This window comes from Mustela putorius, unplaced genomic scaffold (genome assembly GCF_011764305.1).
Source record: "Mustela putorius furo isolate JIRA1106 unplaced genomic scaffold, ASM1176430v1.1 tig00003834_pilon_pilon_pilon, whole genome shotgun sequence".
Classification (NCBI taxonomy): Eukaryota; Metazoa; Chordata; class Mammalia; order Carnivora; family Mustelidae; genus Mustela; species Mustela putorius.
Genome location: NW_025421987.1, coordinates 37,754,936 through 37,775,203, shown reverse-complemented (window position 1 = coordinate 37,775,203; position 20,268 = coordinate 37,754,936). Strand labels below are relative to the sequence as shown.

General features: G+C 38.0%; 1 long non-coding RNA gene across 1 annotated transcript; it reads left to right on the top strand.

Moving 5' to 3' along the window:
- The first annotated feature begins 1,218 nt into the window (after nucleotides 1-1,218).
- On the top strand, nucleotides 1,219-18,088 carry LOC123394381. The gene is made up of 3 exons (XR_006609089.1): nucleotides 1,219-2,780; nucleotides 16,149-16,254; nucleotides 16,728-18,088. It is a non-coding gene; the product is annotated as an uncharacterized LOC123394381 (long non-coding RNA).
- The last annotated feature ends 2,180 nt before the right edge of the window (nucleotides 18,089-20,268 follow it).

Genomic DNA, 20,268 nt, shown 5'->3' with positions numbered 1-20,268 from the left:
TATTAATATTTTACATAACCTTAATATGTTTATCAAAACTATTGAAATTGGGATGCCTGGGTGGCTCAGTGGGTTAAAGCCTCTGCCTTCTGCTCAGGTCATGATCCCAGGGTCCTAGGATTGAGCCCTGGAACGGGCTCTCTGCTCAGCAGGGAGCTTGATTCCCCCTCTCTCTCTGCCTGCCTCTCTGCCTGCTTGTGATCTCTCCCTGCTTGTGATCTCTCCCTGTCAAATAAATAAATAAAAATCTTTAAAAAACAAAAACTAAGAAATTAACATTGATACCATACCATTAACTAAACTGCATATTTTATTCACATTTATTCACATTTATTCCCTCAGTTTTCCCACTTAATGTGTTTTTTCTGTTCTGGACAGTTTCTGTCTTTGTCTTTCATGACCTTGATACTTTTGAAGAGTAATGGTCAGAAATTTTGTCCCGTGTCCCTCAATTTGGATTTACCTGATGTTTTCTCATGATTGGACTGAGGTTAAAAATTGGGCCGCTGCCTTCGGCTCGGGTCGTGATCTCGGTGTCCTTGGATCGAGTCCCGCATCGGGCTCTCTGCTTGGTGGGGAGCCTGCTTCCTCCTCTCTCTCTCTCTCTGCCTGCCTCTGTGCCTGCTTGTGATCTCTCTCTCTGTCAAATAAATTAAAAAAAAAATTTTTTTTTTGAGGAAAGGGATGCCTGGGTGGCTCAGTCGGGTAAGCATCTGCCTTTTCAGCTCAGGTCACAATCCCAGCATCCTAGTATCAAGTCCCACATCAGGCTTCTTGCTTAGGGGAGCTTGCTTTTCCCTCTCCCTGATTTTCCCCCTGCTTGTGTACACATTCTCTTTTTCTCTCTGACAAATAAAATCTTCAAAAAAAATTGGGGAAGAATACCACCAGAAGCAGTTGGTTAAGGTGGTATCTGCTAGGTTTCTTATTTTCAAATTCCAGTTGTTTATTGCTCATAAGAATACAACCGACTTTCATATAATGATGTGTTCTGCATCCTTGCCAAATTTATTTTTTTATAGATTATATTTTTTTTTAAAGATTGTATTTATTTATTTGACAGAGATCACAAGTAGGCAGAGAGAGAGAGAGAGGAGGAAGCAGGCTTCCTGCTGAGCAGAGAGCCCAATGCGGGACTTGATCCCAGGACCCTGAGATCATGACCTGAGCCGAAGGCAGAGGCTCAACCCACTGAGCCACCCAGGCACCCGCCAAATACATTTTTAATTCAACATTTAATAATGTTGATAATAAATGTTAATAATAAACATTTAATAATGTTTGTTGCAAGTCCTTTTAGATTTTCTACATAGATAGTCTTCTCTTCTGCAATTATAGTTTTACTCCTTTCTTTCCAATCTGTGTATCTTATATTTTTCTTATCTCATTCATCAGGGTAGGATTTCCAGTAGTATTGATTAGGAATAATGTGAGTGGGCACTCTTACCTATTACTGATCTTTGGGAGAAAGCACTCCGTTTCTCACCATTAAGTAGGATATTAGTTGTATATGCCCTTTATTAAAAGGTTAAGGCATATTAACCTTTTAACCATATTAAACCTATATTAACCTTAACCATATTAAAGGGTTAAAGCATTTCACTTCTGTCTCTAGTTTGCTATGTTTTTATTATAAATCTTTGATTTGGTCAAATTTGTCTTTATCTGTTGAAACAATCATACAGTATTTTGTGTTATGTCTGTATTAGAGGTTACATTCATGATTAAGAGAGCCTTGCATTCCTCAGGCGAACCATGTATTATTTTTATATACTGCTGGATTCAATTTGCTGAAATTTTATTGATGAATTTTACATCTTGTTTATGAGGTATATTGTCAGTGGTTTTCTTCTTATGTCTTTGATTTTGGTTTATGGTTATGTTAGCCTCAATATGAGTTGAGAAGTGTTCCTCCTCCATTTTCTTGAAGATACGGTATAGAATTAGAATTTTTCTGTGAAACCATCTGGGCTTGAGAGTTTTTAGAAAATTTTAAATACAGATTCAATTACTTTCTTTATACTTAACTTACTATTTATTTTTGAGTTTGATAGCTTGTATTCTTGAAGGAATTTTGTTCTACAGTGGAGATAGAAGGGAAAGGTCTTGGTGGTGTTTCAGCCCCTTGTGCAGAGCTGTTGTTCCCCTACCTTGGTCTGCACCCCAGAGGATACTTCTTAGGGCTCCCGATCTTTCTATGAGTACCAGGTAGAGTTCATGGAAGAAGAGCCTGTGAGACAATGTGGACTCCCCACAGTATCTTTGGCCCCAAGGGTTCGCAGTATTCTGCTATTCTGGAGTCTGCCTTTACGTTTGCCAGCTATATTAACTGTACTACCTCATGTGGGCTTGTGTCACCTCTCCTTTTTCCTGAAGGGAAGACTTTGTATCAGTTGTTTACTTGGCAACCTTAGGTCTCCTATGGAATCACATAAAGTCTTAAGTTGGAAACTATTTTTGTTCTTTTTTTGCTGCAGGGATAAAAGAAATACTTTTTACAGGTCTCTACATCCTGAGGCAAAAGTCTTTATGTTTTTTAAAACACGAGTTTCAAGGTATATTCAGTTAAGCCAAGTGGTAGAATGTTTATTCTGACCTTTGTACATAAATTATTTAACCTGGAAATACATGATAGTGTGAAGATGACTTGAGAGCTCCCAAAGCACTCTGCAAAATTCAGTTGTCTAGAGAATGTACTTTATTTTGTAGGATTTGGACTTCTATTTGCAGTAAGGAGAGACAACCAAGCAACTTAAGCCTAGATTCTCCTAAAGTATTAGGTAAGTAAGAAAAATAGGCTTGTTAGAAGGAATTCTACTAAGTTGATTCATAGGTAAAGCTTATTACTTGTTAAGCTACTGGATGGAAAATGCTTTGTGTTTATTATTTATACTCTTTCTACGTTCACACAAGGGAGCATATTCTTGCAGTAAAAAATTATATATATCTGAATTGAGGTAAACCTGGTCTGATGAGAGTATAGAAGTAGGATAAAAATACCTATAGAGGGCGAAATTAAAAACTTTGTAGAAGAAAATGTAGGAAATATATTGTAATCTAGGATGTAGAAGTCTTAAACACCAGCCCTTAACCCTACCCAGCATGATCCAGAATGCAGAAAATAGATGAATTTTACTATGTCAAAATTATGGATTTATTTAAAAGAGGCAACGCAGACAAACATAATAGACATGGTAGTTTGGACGAGGATATTTATAAAGTGTAAAATTGACAGGGGACTCATCTTTTTAGACTATGCAGGGAAATCCTACAAATCAACAACAGAGAACAATCAGGATGTCAGTTAATCTTTTGTATAACAAATTACCCCAAAATGTAGTGACTTAATAATAAGCACTTATTATCTCTTACAGTCTGTAGGTTAGAAATTTAGAAGTGACTTAGCCCTGTTTATGGGTCAGGGTCTCATGATGTTGCAGTCAGCATGTTGGCCATGATTGCAGATATTTGAAGGCTTGACTTCAGATCCTAGAGGATCCACTTCTAAAACAACTCACTCACTTGCCAGATGACCAGGAAGTTGTGCTAACTGGTAGCTATTTTCTCAACTTGTGACCTCTCCATAAGTTTCCTTGAATGTTTTGACATGACAGCAGGCTTCTCCTGGAGGAAGTCATCTAAAAGAATAAAGCAGAAACCACAGTATCTTTTATGACCTACTCTGAGAATTTATACAGCGTAATTTCCTTAATATCCAGTTGGTTACACAGATCCGCCCTATCCAGCCCTATCCTACACAAAGATGTGAATGCTGTGAAGCAAGAGTCATTGTGAGCCATCTTGCAGATTGACTAAAGTCCATAGCCAGGAATTCTAATTTTTTTAAAAAGATAAAATATGTATGAATAGGCAATTTATAGGAGAAAAACCTCCAAAGCTAAGAAGTATATTTAAGATAAACTTACCAGAGAGATGTTAAAAACAAGGTGCTTCATTATACCCATTTAGTTAGCAAACATTTGGTTGGATAATGACAGGCGTTCAAAGACATGTGAAGATATTGGAACCAACCCTATGACTGCTGGAGTGTAGACCGATATAGCCATTTTAGGAAAGAATCTGGTAGTACCTCATCTAATTAAGAATGTCTTACTCCTGTGTGTATAATCAAAGGAATGGCTGCAGAAGACTTTATAGGGATGTATTAGACAAACTCAGCTTTCCACCTGTGTTTCTTATGTAGAACACTTCAAGTCACCAAATGTGAAGAGATTTTTACCCACACCAAGCTGTTTTCTGTGATAACAGTTCAGTATCCTGCAATTTAACTCCATTCTCACTACCTGGAGATAGTACAGACCCACAGGTTAAGAGCTCAGTCCCACAAATGTGTGCCCACCATACTTCAGATCCCAATATCAAGTGATTGGTCCCCAGGTTATAACTTATGTCTGATTTAGTTACAAAATTAAAATTAATTATATTCAATTAATTTGCAAGAAGGGTTCACAGAACTCAGAGAAGCACGTTTACTCGTTTATTAAAGGAACAGATGAACAGCCAGATGAAGAGATACATAGGGCAAGGACTGGGAGGGCCCTGAGCGCAGGAACTTTTGTCCTTGAGTTGGAGTGCCTCACCCTCCCAGTGTGAATGTGTTTGGCCAACTCAAAGCTCTCTGAATCCTTTACTATTGAGATTTTGTGAAGATGTGCTCACACAGCCATGATCAATCAACTCTATTTCTTGTCCGTCTCCCTTTCCTGGAGGATGAGGTATGGTACTGAAAATTCCAAACTTCTAATCATGGCTTGGTCTTTCTAGTGACCAGCAGCCAACCAGGAACCGACCCAGAATCACCTCAGTAGAACAAAAGATGCTCTTAGTGCTCTTATCACTTAGGAATTTCTAGGAGTTTTAGGATCCCTGTTGTCAAGAACTGAGGACAAGGACCAATCTATTACTACTATTTTGTAAGGGACAGGTGGGAGGATGCCTTTGCTATATTGTTTGTAGTAACAAGTTGGAAGCGATCTGGCCATTTTCATTGGTAGGGTTTCAAGGTACTATACTGCAATTAGATAAACATGATCCAACATGGTTCTTAAATACAGTTCTGAATCAAAAAATTGGGTCTCGATTATTTCCTTTGTAGTTTCTGTTGTTTTCCATTTTTATTTGGCTACTTCTTAAACATAACAAACTTAACATGTCTAAACCAAAACTCCCAGATTTATATCCACTACCAAACACCAGCTACCACAACTGAGCTGCTGCCAATAAAAACCCATTACCTTCTAATAATCTTCCATTTCAGTTAATGTCATTACTACCAATACAGCTACTAAGCAGAAAATCCTAGGAATCATCTTTCTTCTTCCTTCTGTCCACCCCTACATAGCAATACATGCCATGTCTCAGTAACAGGTCCTGTCCTCTACCTGTACAGTACAGCCTGGTTCCTGGGATTCTTCATATTGAACCAGCAACTCACATGATTCTAATGCAGGAGATTCACGGATCACACTTTGGGAAGCCCTAAGAAATTGAGTAAATTTTCCTTTTTGAAATAATTTTAGGGCTCGAGAGGGAAAAATTAGAAGATATTTATTTGTGCTTTTTAAAATAAAAGTCATTTTCTTGATTCCATTATTAGTGAATCAGCAGGTCTCAAATGACAATACCTTTCCAGATTTATCTCCAGTACAGTTGGTAAGCATGAAAGTTTATATTTAGTAAACAGGAGATAGCTAGGATCTGGGCTCTAGAGTTAGTATTTAATTCCCAGAGCTCTTACTTTAGTTGTGTAAAAACTTAGTTTGCTTGCCTTTGAACCTCCAGGCTCCTCGCCTATAAGAATAACATTTTCTAGCCATAGGGTTATTAAGAGGATTGAATAAGATAGTACATGTAAAGCACTTAGCACAGTGCTTGACCTTTAATGCCACTGCTAGTATAATAATGATCACTGTTGCTGCCACTCTAAATTAGCTAGCTTTGAGGTTACAAGTACCGCAGATCCAGCAGAGGGCAGTAGAATAGCACAAGATTTAAATACTAAAGCATACTGGAGATGCCAGTTACAAAAAATCACTTCTCCCTCTATTTTTTGTTGTAATGGAGGAAGGAAATGGATGATGTTGGTGAACCTTCAATATGTTTAAGATTCTCATCCCTCCATTTACTGAAGAACAGCAATGCATCCAGTTTATTTTGGTTATTAACCCTTTATCAGCCATGCGGTTTACAAGTATTTTGGGTTTTGTTTTTGTAATTATTTGCGGTTTCAATCTCCTAACACCTCTCTTGTCCTTCATATCTATCTTTCTATAATGAGGGAAATGGACTAAAATTATTTTTGTCTTATCAAGGTATAATTGATCAAATGATGATGTATACAAAGTGGGGGCACTTGGTAGCTTAGTTGAGTGTCCAACTGTTGATTTCAGCTCGGGTCTCCATCTCTAGGTGGTGGAATCAGGCTGCATCTGCCTCTGTGCCCAAAGGAATCTGTTTGGGATTCTCTCTTTCCTCTCCCTCTGCCCCTGCCCCTACTCATATGCTCACTTGCACTCTCAAATAAAATCTTTTTTTAAAAAATATACAAAGTGATGGTTTGATATATAAACAAATTGTAAATGGATTCTCACAATTAATACATGCATCACGCTACATATTTGCCTTTGTGGAAAGTGATGAGAACACTTAAAATCGACTCTCTTACCTAAATTTCAATTATACAATAAAGTATTAGCAATTATAGTCACCACACAATACATCTTGATACGTTATTTATCTTATAACTGAAAGTTAATATGCCTTTTCACCAATCTCTCCCTATTTCTCCCAGCCCCTGGCAACTACCAATCTACTCAAGTTCTATGAGTTTGATTTTTTTTTTTAATATTCCACATATAAGTAATAATGTGTGTTATCTTCTATCTGGCTTATTTCACTTGGTGAGATGCCCTCCAGAGTCATCCATGTTGTTCCAAATAACAAGATTTCCTTCTTTTTGAAGACTGAATAATATTCCGCGTGTCTGTGTGTGTCTTAAATTTTCTTCATCCATTCCTCCTTCAAAGGACAGGTTGTTTCAAGATCTTGACTATGAAAAATAATGTTGCAGCGGCCATGACGGTACAGATAACTCCTTGAGATAATGATGTTTCCTTTAGACCATACCCAGAAATGAGATATATGGATCATATGGTAGTTCTGTTTTAATTTCTTGAGGAGCCTCCATGTTGTTTTCAATAGTACCTGTACCAGTTTACATTCCTTCCAACAGTGCACAATGTTCCTTATCTCCACATCCTGATCAATATTTGTTATCTCTTTTTGTAGTAACTGTCATAACAGGTATAAGATGATATTTTTTTATGGTTTTGATTTGCATTTCCCTAGTGATTAGTGACATTGAGCATTTTCATGTACCTGCTAGCCACTTGGATGTCTTATTGGAAAAAAAAAAAAGGTCTTTTCAAGTCCTTTGCCCATTTTAAAAATTGGGATATGTGAGGTTTTTTTGCTATTGAATTATAAGAAGTTCCTCATATAATTTGGATATTAACTCTTTATTGGATATGTGGTTTATAAATATTTTCTCCTATTTCACAGGTTGCCTTTTCCTTTTGCTCATGGTTTTGTTTTGTTTTTTGTTTTTTGTTTTTTTTTTTGCTGTACAGAAAGTTTTTAGTTTGACATAGTCCCACTTGCTTATTTTTGCTTTCGTTGCCTTAGCTTTTGGTGTCAAATCCAAAAAAAACATTGCCAGACCAATGTCAAGGACATTACCTACTGTGTTTTCCTCTTAGGAGTTGGTTTCAGGTCTTATTACAAGTTTTTAATATATTTTAGTTGACTTTTGTGTATGATATAAGGTAGGGGTCCCATTTTCATTCTTTTGCATGTGTCTATCCAGTTTCCCCAATATCGTTTATTGAAGCAACTCTTTCCAAATTGTTTATTCTTGACAGCTTTGTTGAAAATTAATGGACCATGTATGTGTGGGTTTATTTCTGGGCTCTTGATTCTATTCTATTCTATTCTATTCCATTGGTCTGTGTGTTTGATTTTATGCCAATACCATACTATTTTGATTACTATAGTTTTACAGTACAATTTGAAAGTAGGCAATGTGATGTCTCCAGTTTTGTTCTTTCATTTCCTTATTCATCATTAGTCTATTCACATTTTCTATTTCTTCAGGATTCAGTCTTGGGAAATTATATGTTTCCAGTAGTTTATTTCATTTTTTCTAGTTGATCTAATTTGTTAGCACATAACTGGTCATAGTAGTTTCCTATAATCCTTAGTATTTCTGTGTTATCAGTTGTAATGTCTCCTTTCACTTGTAATTTTGAGTTTTCCCCGTTTTTTTTTCCTTAGTGTAGCTAAAGATTTTTCAATTTTGTTTATCCTCTTGGTTTCATTGATCTTTATAATTGTCTTTCTAGTCTCTATCTCTTTTCCTGCTCTGACCTTTATTTTGCCTTCCTTTTGCCAACATTGAGCCTAGTTTATTCTTTTTCTAGTTCTTTTTCTAGATTCTTTCTAGTTTTTCTAGTTCTTTTTCAAGTTCTAGTGTAAAGTTATTATCTATTTGTGATCTTCCTTCTTTAATGCAGCCATGTATCACTATAAACATCCTTATTACTGCTTTTCCTGCATCCCACAGGTTTTGCTATGTTTTGTTTTCATTTTCATTTGTCTTGAGATGTTTTTAAATTTTTTTATTTCCTTTTTGTTTCAATAGTTGTTCAAGAGTTGCTTAGTTTTCATGTATTTGTGAATATTCCTGTTTTCTTGCTGTTACTGACCTATTTTCATTCCATCATCGAATGCGTACATGAGAAAACTCAGGGAAGAGCATTGTATTAGTCTACTTGGGCTGCCATAACAAAACATTGCACACTGGGTGGCTTAGGCAACAATTTACTTTCTCGCAGTTCATGATCAAGATAACTGGCAAATTCTGTTTCGTGAGGAGTCTTTTAATGGTTTACAGATAGCTCTCTTCTTGCTGTGTCTTCATATGGTCTTTCCTTTGTGGTGTGCAGGGAGAATGAGAGAGAGAGATTGAGAAATGTCTTCCTCTTCGTTTAAGGGTGTCAGCCCTATTAGATTAAGGCCTCATTGTTACTACTCTTCTTAACCTTGATTGAAAACATCTGTATAAGTCCCGTCTCCAAATATAGTCACATTGGGAGTTAGGGCTTTAACATATGAATTGGGAGGAGGAAGGACACAGTTCAGTCCAAATAGGCATATTTTAGAGATGTAACTCACAATTCCTTTAGCAAATAACAGGAAACAGGTAATTTCTTCACGGAATAAGTGCTAGGGGACATTGAATAAGGAGAATAAAGCAGAAGTTAGTGTCAGTCTGGGGTGTGGAAGGCTTTTGAAGGATGTGAGGCATTCATATTCGTTCATCTGTTTACTTGGGAAAGAATTGTTGGGTACCTACTGTATGCCTAGCACTATGTTTGGCATTAGCATATAAGATGAACAGGATATGATAAACGTCACTGACCATCTCAAGTTGACTGGGGCATGTGGAAGTGCGCACACTGTAGCCTGGAATCCTGAGCTGGTGAATCATGAATCCTGTTATGTAAACTGGGCCCGTGGTTCAGGTTAAGGTTTTGTCTTAGGTTTCCTGTGGTTTTGATGTGGCATGATTAGAAACAACTAGAGTTAGCTCAGAATAGTTTTGCAGAAAATCTGGCTCCCTGAAGTCCTTCCTGACCAGACTTCCAGCCTCAAAACATAGCAATACACTTCAAAACATTAGGAGGTGGGGAAGGCTCCCAGAAGAAAATAGCTCCTTCCCACTTAGGCATGAAAGTGAGTATGGCAGAATGATAATTTAGGCCATTTCAGTGTCAACGAACATTTAAACACCATACAATCTAGACTTTGTAGGGTAAATGTAATCGTCTTACTCTACAAACAAGGGAATGTAAGCTCAGAGAAGTTAAGAGGCTTGCCTGTTGTCACAGTGCTAATAACAGAACTGGAAATAGCATCCTGTCTTGGTGTCAGTTCCTCAGATATGTTGGTATTTATATTTACCACAATGTAAGTACAGAAATTGAAAGTAAGCTTTCAGAAAATTTCACAGAAGGTTGACATTGCCAAAATATCCAAGCTCTTGATCATTTGTTTTTTTCATGATTGATTCATACTAATTTTACAGAAGTATTTGTTCTGACAAATTGGAAAGAAAAAACTGGTCTTTCATCACAGGTTGTGAAGGCTGCTCTGCAGCGTGCCATCTCTCAAGTAGTGCCTGATGGAAAGGGTAGGTTGATAGAATCTACATTGGGGGGCAGCCCAAGCTCTGGGAGACTGGCATATGCCAGAGAATTTGCACCAGGTCTCTGCCCTACCCTCCATTGATTCCTCTTGCCCTCACCAAACATCAGCCTCTCCTTAGGGCCTGTCACTGGTTCCCTTCTTTTCTTCCTCTGTACTCCCCTTGAGTTCTCATTTATTCCCCACTGGAGTTGCATTATGAGCCTGCCTCAGAGAACTGTTTCCTCCCCAGCACTTTGCTGATTCCAGTTTCTCATTTCAATTGTCCTGCTCCTCCCAGTCAACATACTTCAAGTTTAAGATGCACAGATTTCTCTCTTCTCCAATCATAGCCCTTTCCAGTCACATAAATTCAGTTATCCTTATCTGCTTCAAGTTCCTCAACTCCTTATCTAATCATTCATCCAAAATCTATTCTGAGTTTTCATTCACAATTTTTCTGGCTCCCCTGTCTTCCTTTCCATCCTCACTGCCACCATGGCAGCTCAGTTCTTCAATGACTACGATGGCCTCCTCACTGGTCTCTGCTTCTGCATGCTCTTTCTTTGAACATATCGTTCATGTACTATAAAATGCTCTTTAGCTGGTAGGACTTTATCCCACTTAAAAACTTTCAGTGACTCTCTCTTTTTTTTTTTTTTTTTTAAGGATTTTATTTATTTACTTGACAGAGATCACAAGTAGGCAGAGAAGCAGGCTCCCTGCTGAGCAGAGAGCCCGATGCGGGGCTCAATCCCAGGACCCTGGGATCATGTCCTGAGCCAAAGGCAGCGGCTTTAACCCACTGAGCCACCCAGGCGCCCTCAGTGACTCTCTTAATAAAAATAAATTCCAAACCTTTACACTGATGATGAAAGCCTGTCCAGTTGCCCGGTCCCAATCCACCTGTCCAGACTTGTCTCTCACTCCTCCATCACAGACCTTCCCCTCCAGACAACTGGAATTTCCTGTTGTGATTTAAGACAGTCCCTGTACTTTCCTATGCTGTGTTCCTGTTCCAGCTGCTTTCTCAGGCTAGCCTGATTCTCCCTCATCTCTGCCCATCACATGCCACTTATCCTTTAAAGACCAGCTCAGATGCTACTCTTTTCTCTCACCATTGCCAGACATGATATTCTTGTCTACAAAACTATAGAATTTTGATTGTATCGCCATTGTGGCACTTAATTTCTTAATATTTTACATTATAGTTCTTTGTGTACATGTAAAATCTTTCCTAGATTATCCATTCCATGGGGGCAGAGTTCTGTTTTTCACATGTAACTGGTACTTTGAATAAACAAATCACATGGATTATAATTCAAACATTACTTTATTTTTATTCTTCACCATTCCTTCAAACTTGATTTAGTAGCAATAAGCCTGCCCTGACGCTGGGTAAAGGTTTCGGCACACTCATGGCTGTTCTGATCTTCCTTAGTTAATAGATTGTCCTAGAATCATGTTTGCAAACAGTCACAATTCGTATCACTAAGCTCGATCTACTGTAGAAAACTAAACCCTAGAATTGACATGAAATTTTCTCTCTTGGTCTTGCTAGAATGGGCACCCATCTTTCTATTCTCTCCCTGTTCACTTCTTTGCTCATGCTTGAGAGATTTTAATAAATTGCAGCTACCTATTTAAATGCTCAATTGTCCTGCCTTTGGCCATTAGGAGTCTCTTCAAGTTTGTTCCAAATCTTTCTGATATAACTTAGTAATCTTTTATAGCTCCCTTGCTCTCTTTCTGACAAGATGTTTTAGATTTATTTTGTACATTTCTTGCCCCAGACCCTGAATTAACTGTTTCTCCAACAGGCCCCGGTTTTGAGTTGTTGTTTTTGTTTGCTTTGTTTTGTTTTTAAGTGGGAAATGGTATATCGAGACCAGAATTCTGGTATTAAAGATATCCATTGCTACAGGGTTGGTCACAGATTTTAGGCTTCTTGGGTGGATAGACTTTAGAAAGATCTCCCTCCTTCCTTTTCTCCCTTCTGTCTTTTCTTCTCCTCCTCCTTCTCCCCACCCTCCTACCTTTCCTTTTTTCTTTTTTTTAGCCAACTATCTCCTAGCTCTGTGTGCACACACACACACACACACACACACACACAAACACACACTAAGATAAAATATTTAATACCTCCATCCAAAATTTAGGAATGCTAACAGAAACTTTGACCTCCACATTACACCTGTATCTTTCTTCTTTCACAAAGACTCGTGATTCTCAGAGACAAAGGAATTGGTAAAATTAGATTATCCTATAAATACATATTTACTTTATCCTATATTACACACATAATAGTCTTAGATGACAGTATTTTTTTTATTTCAGGAAAACTTTATGTTTTTAAGTATTTTTTCTCTTGCTTTGTTTTTTTTCTTCACCAAGGAATTAGATCTTTTTTTGTTTTGTTTTGGGGTTTTTTATTTTAATTCCAGTGTAGTTAACATACAGTGATATATTATTTTCAGATGTGCAATATAATGATTCAACAATTCTATACATTACTCAGTGCTCATCGTGGTAAGTGTGCTCTAAATGTCCTTCACTTATTTTACCCATCCCCCTACCCACCTCCTCTCTGGTAACCATTAGTTTGTTCTCTATAATAAAGAGTCTGTTTTTCTTTTTGTCTTTTTTTTTTCCCCTTCTGTTTCTTTTGTTTCTTAAATTCCACATATGAGTGAAACCATATGGTATTTGTTTTTCTCTGACCCACTTATTTTTTTTTTAAGATTTTATTTATTTATTTGACAGAGATTACAAGTAGGCCAGAAAGGTAGGCAGGGAGAGAGAGGAGGAAGCAGGCTCTCCACGGAGCAGAGAGCCCAATGTGGGGCTCGATCCCAGGACCCTGGGATCATGACCTGAGCTGAAAGCAGAAGCTTTAACCCACTGAGCCACCCAGGCACCCCATGACCCACTTATTTTGCTTAGCATTATACTTTCTAGATCCATGCAGGTTGTTACAAATGGCAAGATTTCATTCATGGCTGAATAATATTATTTCATACACACATACATATATATATACACATATATGCATACACGCCCACATATTCACATATGTATGTGTGTATAGATAGATAGATAGATAGATACCCATCTTCTTTATCCATTCATTTATTTGGACACGGGCTTCTTCCATAATTTGGCTGTTGTAAATAATGCTGTAATTAACATAGAGATACATATACCATTTCAAATTAGGGTTCTCATATTCTTTGGGTAAATACCCAGTAATGTGATTTCTAGAGAATATGGTAGTTATATTTTTAAATTTTTGAGGAACCTCTGTACTGTCTTCCACAGTTGCTGCACTGGTTTCCATTCCTTTGTCTCTTGCTATAGTCTTTGCCTTAGAGCCTATTTTGGGGGCACCTGAGTGGCTCAGTTGGTTAAGCATCCACCTCTTGATCTCAGCTCAGGTCTTGATCTCAGGGTTGTGAGTTCAAACCCCACATTGGAGCCCAACTTAAATAAGGGAATGAATGAATGAATGAAGTCTATTTTGTTCAATATAAGTATTGCTACCTCTGGCTTTCTTTTCACACTGATTTGCATGAGAAATGCTTATCCCTTGACTTTCAATCTGCAGGTCATTAGATCTGAAAGGAGTCTCTTGTAGGCAACATATGGAAGGGTCCTGCTTTTTATATATATTCTGTCACCTTATGACTTTTGGTTGGAGCATTTAGTCCATTTACCTTCAAAGTAATTATTGATAGATGTGTATTTGTTGCCATTTTGTTACTGGTTTTATGGTTGTACTGGTAGCTCTCTGTTACATATTGAATTTTCTTTGCCTACTTTCAATTGTGTTATTTTCTCACAAATCTTTTTACCTATTGATTTCTTTTGAATTTAAAAACTTGCCTCAGCTTCACCTTCTATTTCATCAAGGCATTCTGTTGGGCTAATTGCCTCTTGTGTTCTTGTTAGGTCTTTGTTTTTGAAATATGTTTTGTTATTTTATTTGTAATTATTTTTTGAATTGTCACTTCATTTGAGTTTTTCTGATCTGAATTATGTTGTTTTCTTATGTCTTATATAATTTCTTTTGGCTCTTTTTGAATCTCTTTTGCAAACATGTCTTTCTGTTATGCAATGCTTTCATTGTTTGTGGGGAAGTCTCTTTTCTTATAATTTTGTATGGGATTTGACCTCAGTACTTTTCTGTTTCTTAATTCGTTTTTCCAAATTTTTAAAAAGAAAAATTATTCAGTATAGCTTTTCTAACTTCAGAATGCTCTATTTTCTTTCTCTTTTTTATAAAAGTAAAACAAAGATACTGCGGCTTGTTTTTGAACTCTATTTCCTTTCCCCACCTTTATATGAGCTTTTTTTTTTCTTCATCTTCATCATCTCCATCCTACTCTGCTCTGTTGTCATTCCTAATAGCTACTACTCAGCATAGGGCCCTGTTGTAGGAGGGAGCATGGGCCCTATTTTGAGAGTTCATGGGGACTCAACTTCTCTATCCTCTAACAACTGGGCTCCTGTGGTTACCTGCTGATGGAGTGGATACAGCTAACCTAGTTTCAGCTGCTGTTTTCCATTTGCACTGCGTATGTTCCAGTGATTCAGTTCTGTTAGCTATGTGTGGGTTCTCTTATTCTCATATCCGAGAGATGCCTATTGCATCCCTCTTATTACTCCAGGACAGGGTTGATATCATGTAGATTTATGCCTGTTGGTAGTTTGTCTTCCTCTGTGGTCTGTGGAAAAGTTTATTATCTGGGGTTTTGTTTATGTACTTGTTTTGTGTGTGCATGTATGCATATGTTTTGGTAAATGTTATTTATAAATTTTTGGTTTTGCTATATAGTTGAACTATTTGTTTTGATGTGGGAATTTGGAAGCATTCAAAAATATGCTGCTGCCATGCTCAACTTCCCAAAATGAACTATGAACTCCTGAATCATGTTAAGAACATAAAATTTTCCAAAATTTTTTGTTTCTCTTAATAAATCCCATCCAAAAGGAGGTGGTTGCTTTGATTTTTCAGTTATCTCCTTTTTTAAAATTATGTTAAAAAATAGTGACTTGTTTTTGAATTCTGTGTCTTTCCTCCACCTTTAAGTAAATATTTTCTTATACATAAACATTATCTTTACATAGATATCCTCTGGTTTTTATCCTCTCTTCCTCCATTTCTGCCTTCCTTTCTCTCACTCTTAAACCAAAACAAAAACTAGTAAAAGGATTATGCTTTCTAGTTGTTGACTTATATCCAAGAAGAATTGCAGCAGATGGTGTCTGAGCTTCGCCTATATCCCTTGCCCTCACTGCTTTGGTGAATACCGCCCAACTTCCAATTGCCGGCACCTATACTCCTTTGCTTACAGGCTTTCCCTGACCATCAGAGTGTGTTTGGTTTACCTGAGCAGCAGGCTAGAAATGCCAGTGTTCATCTTGGGAGCAGTCTTCAACTAATAATGACTGATGAGAGCAGATGTATATAATAGAAAAATGACCCACTCAAAGATGTCCACCTCTCAATCCCCTAATCTACAAATATGTTACCTTACCTGGCAAAAGCTATTCTGTAGGTGTTACTAAATTCATGATCTTTAGAAGGAAGATTATCTTGGCTTATCCATGTGGGTGCAGTCTTATGAGTCCTTAAACTAAAAGAGGGAAGTCACAGTCAGAGAGCAATTTGAAGATGGCTTTAAAATGGAGGAAGGGGACCCCAGCCAAGCGATGCAAGTGGTATCTAGAAACTGAAATGGTTCTCCTCTGGAGTCTCCAGGGGCAACCCTGCTGTCATCCTGATTTCGGCCTACTATGTATGACCCATTTTGCACTTCTGACCTTTGGAACTGTAAAATAATAAGTTTGTGTTATTTTAAGCCACCACTTTTTTTTTTTTATAGGAGCGATAGGAATCTAATAAGATGGTTAAATGCCCCCAGCTTCTTCAGTCCTTGAGTGGGATGACCCTGAGGCATCTTTCAGTATTGACTTTCAGGATTCCCAGAGGTGAGGATTAACTACCTTATTCACAGCAGTAACTTGCTAGAAAACAAACCACTTCTTAGTTTCCTCCTTTTTCCTGTCTTCTTCACTCCCCTATATTGGGAACACCTCCAAATAAACTGTTTGTGCCTGAGTCCTCAATTTGGGTTTTGCTTCAGGAGGAACCCAATCTAAAATGGAACTTGAAATGGTTTTGGTGAGAGACTGATATAGATACTTGTTCAAATTGTTCAAGTTTGAATCAAAGGGGAAGAGATTTTTTTTTTTATTTATCACAAATTTTCCTCATTTCCTTGGGAAGTGGGGTGAAAGCCTGAAACTCCTCAGGTGGTCACAAAGCATAGTCCCTATCTTTGTTACAGAGCTTTTTGTTTTATTTTTTTGGACATGATCATTGTGTGGTTCTTGGGTACTTAGGGTAAAACCCTGCATTCTAAGTCTCCAGATCTGATTTCTAGCTTCTCCGCTGCCCACAGGAATATGAATCTGAGGAGGAAGTTTGAAGCAGATACTGCAGATTGGTTCATTCTGCACCAGAGTTTTTCAACCTTGGCACCATTGACATTTTGGCCTGGATAATTCTTTGTTGTGAGTTCTATCCCGTGCATTGTAGGATGCTGAACAGCATCTCTTCACTCTATCCACTAGATGCTACTATTACCCCCACCCCAGTTGTGACAACCAAAAATGTATCCATACATTGTCAGATATCCTGAAGGGTCCAAATTAATCCTTGGTGAGAACCATTCCTCTATATAAATCCAACTCCTTTGTATCTTGCCTTCCAGTACTCTGGAGACAGGCAAGCTGAGTGAGGGCAGCATTCCCCAGACCCTCTTATAGTTAGGATTCTGTGTGTCACACTTGGAACAGGGAAGTGAACATCACAAAGCAGCAGGCATGTGACTTTTCTGACAAGCACCATCATGATGTATTTGTTTTATTTTGTTTCTAGAACAGTAGTGGGAAGGATCCTGTCTCTGGCTTCACAGGTACTGACTACAGGGGCAGCAGTGTGATTTTGTTATAACAACCCTATTGGATAAATACATAGGTCTTTTTGGTATTTCTTCTCACTACATAACACCTAATTTGGTTTTCTGGGGCTTCAAGAAATTTGAAATGAATCCTTTTTTGATTAAACTAGCTATAAACAATTCTATTATCTGAAATATAGTCATTTCTATCAGGACAATGGACAGAGAGTGTCACAACAAAACTGTAACTTTGGCTATAAAAAGGAAGTAGGGAAAAAGATTCTGGATTTAGACTGTGTAGACTGGAGAGCTTGTGAACCAAGTTGTACATCAAACAATCCTTGTATGGCAGAAAGCATCCTAACTATGCCTGTAACGTTAACCAAAAAGTTAGGAAAAATTCAAAATATTAGTGTAAGTGTGCTGATCCCTGCTTCTTTCAGCAAAATCCTGCAAGATATGGATCAACTCAAGGTGGAAGTGGAAGGAAATAGCACTTGGCTAAGAGAGGCCATGGGCTTGTGGCCTGCAATCTAAGTAGACTAAACCACTAATTTGGAAACTTGCAGAGTTAAAAAAAATTTCACCTGTGACATTTACCCAAGGGAATTGAAAACTTATGTTCACACAAAAATCTGCACAAAGATACTTATAGCAGCTTAATTCATCATTGTGGAAATTTGGAAGTAGCCAAGATGTCCTTCAGTAGGTGAGCGGATACACAAATGGGTATATCCAGATAATGGAATATTGAATGAAATGAGCGGGGTCCCTGGGTAGTTCAATGGATTAAGCTTCTGCCTTCAGCTCAGGTCATGGTCTTGGTGTCCTGGGATCGAGCCCCGCATGGGGCTCTCTGCTCAGGGGGGAGCCTGCTTCCTCCTCTCTCTCTGCTTGCCTCTCTGCCTACTTGTGATCTCTCTCTCTCTCCCAGTGTCAAATAAATAAAATCTTTAAAAAGAAAAAAAAAAAGAGCTATCATTTCCATTTTTATGCAAAAACATAGAGGAATCTTAAATGCATATTCTATTAAGTGAAAGAGGCCAATCTGAAAGGGCTACGCACTGTAGGTTTCCACTATTTTGTATGGAAAAAAATAAAACTATGGCCATGGTAGCTGCAAGAGGGTGGAGAGGAGAGAGTCAGGGATGAGTAGGCAGAGCACAGTGATTTTTAGGACAATAAACTCAGTCTCTATGATACTATAATGTCATTATACATGTGTCAAAATCCATAGAAAATGCAAAACCGAAGGAATTCTAATATTAACTATGGGCTTTGGTGACAATGGTGTGTCAGGGTTTGTTCATCTATTGTAACAAATGTGCTGCTCTTGTGCAGGATGTTAATGATGGGGGAGGCTGTGCTTGTGTGGGGGAAGGGAGTATATTGGAACTCTGTACTTGCTACTCATGGGAAAAGGACCAGTTGATGGAGGTTATGATGCACTTCTAGATTCCCTTCAGAACTGAAGGACTTATTTCTCAGCTGCCAAGGGTGTTCCTGGCTATGAGTCCTCTGCTGCCAATCTTGTCTTGGATTTTGGTAAGAAATACTTCACCAAAGGACCTTTCCTAGAGATCTCATACCCAGTGATTAGTAAATGAGGGCACATAAAGTCCCTGTCTTTTTAACCAAACTACTCCAAGGGTCTGAACCAATGCCAGACCTCCCTTGGGTGCCTAAGGCCTTTGCTGAGACTGCATCACAGCCTCAGGGCTTCTTCTTCTTCTTAGTCCTACTCTCTTCTCTGGCCCTGTACTCACTGATCTCTGGAGCACTCTCTAATAAATTTCCTGTATCCTAAACTCTGCCTCAGAGCCTGCTTCCCAGGGAACTTAATCTTCAGGGAGTAGGAAGAAACTGCAGAAGGCAGAGGGTGGGGCACCGGATGCATTAAACAAGGAATTTGTCCACTGTTCTAGCAGGGTATCCTCACAATTGACCTTCATTTTCTTTGCAATTTTTTTCTCTGTGTGTGTGTGTCTTTTTCTTAAAAACTGAAAAGAAATCAAACTGATGCTTTTGCCCTTGGCTTAAAGTAGCCTCCTACATAATTTGGAGCACTGATGCACCATGGCCTAAAAAAAGTATGCAGAAACATGTTATTTTTATCAAAATGGGCCAAATATTATTCAATTAGAATTATTAGTATCATAGAGTAACTTAACCTATGAATACTATACTTGTTCCTCATTTTGGCAGAGTATTTTAAAAGTGGGACTCCCTTATGTCTTATTATAAGTAACAACTTCACTCAACAATCAAAAATTGCATATGGGAAATTTTAAAGACACTACATGGGAATGTTGGGAACATATAACCTACCTTTCAGGTCATAGATCATGGAACCATGAGAAATTACATACAAATCTGATGAGGAGGACATGGGTTTTCCAAATGTCTTGACTTGGACAAGGTAGCAAGGTGAAATACTGGTGTTGTCCCTTTCGAAGAAGGGAGTGTGTTCTTCATAGATATTTAGGTAGTCAAAGTGCTGGATGTGGTAGAGACACCTTCAGTTCGTCTTTCTCAGTAATGAAACCTAGACATTTAATTGGGCATTTTTCCTGCCTGGGTAGATCCTATTTACAAGTCTCCTTTGCGGGAAGATGAGATCATATGATTAAATTGGGGTTAGTGTGTTGTAGGTGAAATTGGATTTCCAGAAAGGGTCTCACTCATCCCCATGAGCTGCCTCTTTTGACTTTCTGCCTTCTTCTTTGAGCCCACAAGTCAGATTTGATTCCAGGAGCTGAGATCATCCAACTTGAACCATGGACCCAGGTGTCAAAGTTAGGAAGTGAAGCAAAAAGACAGAAGGAAACATGGTCACTGAAGAAGGGGGAGCTGAGATGTTTGCCCCATCCTGCTTACCTCTAAACTTCTTTTACATGTGAACAGCAATCTTGTATTTTATTTAAGCTGTCACAATTTTGGATTTTCCCACTAGATATGCTGAACTTAATTCAAATTGATAAAGAATTCAAGTGATGTAATCTTAAAGCAATCCTAAAAAATCGTAAAATCCTAAAAATAC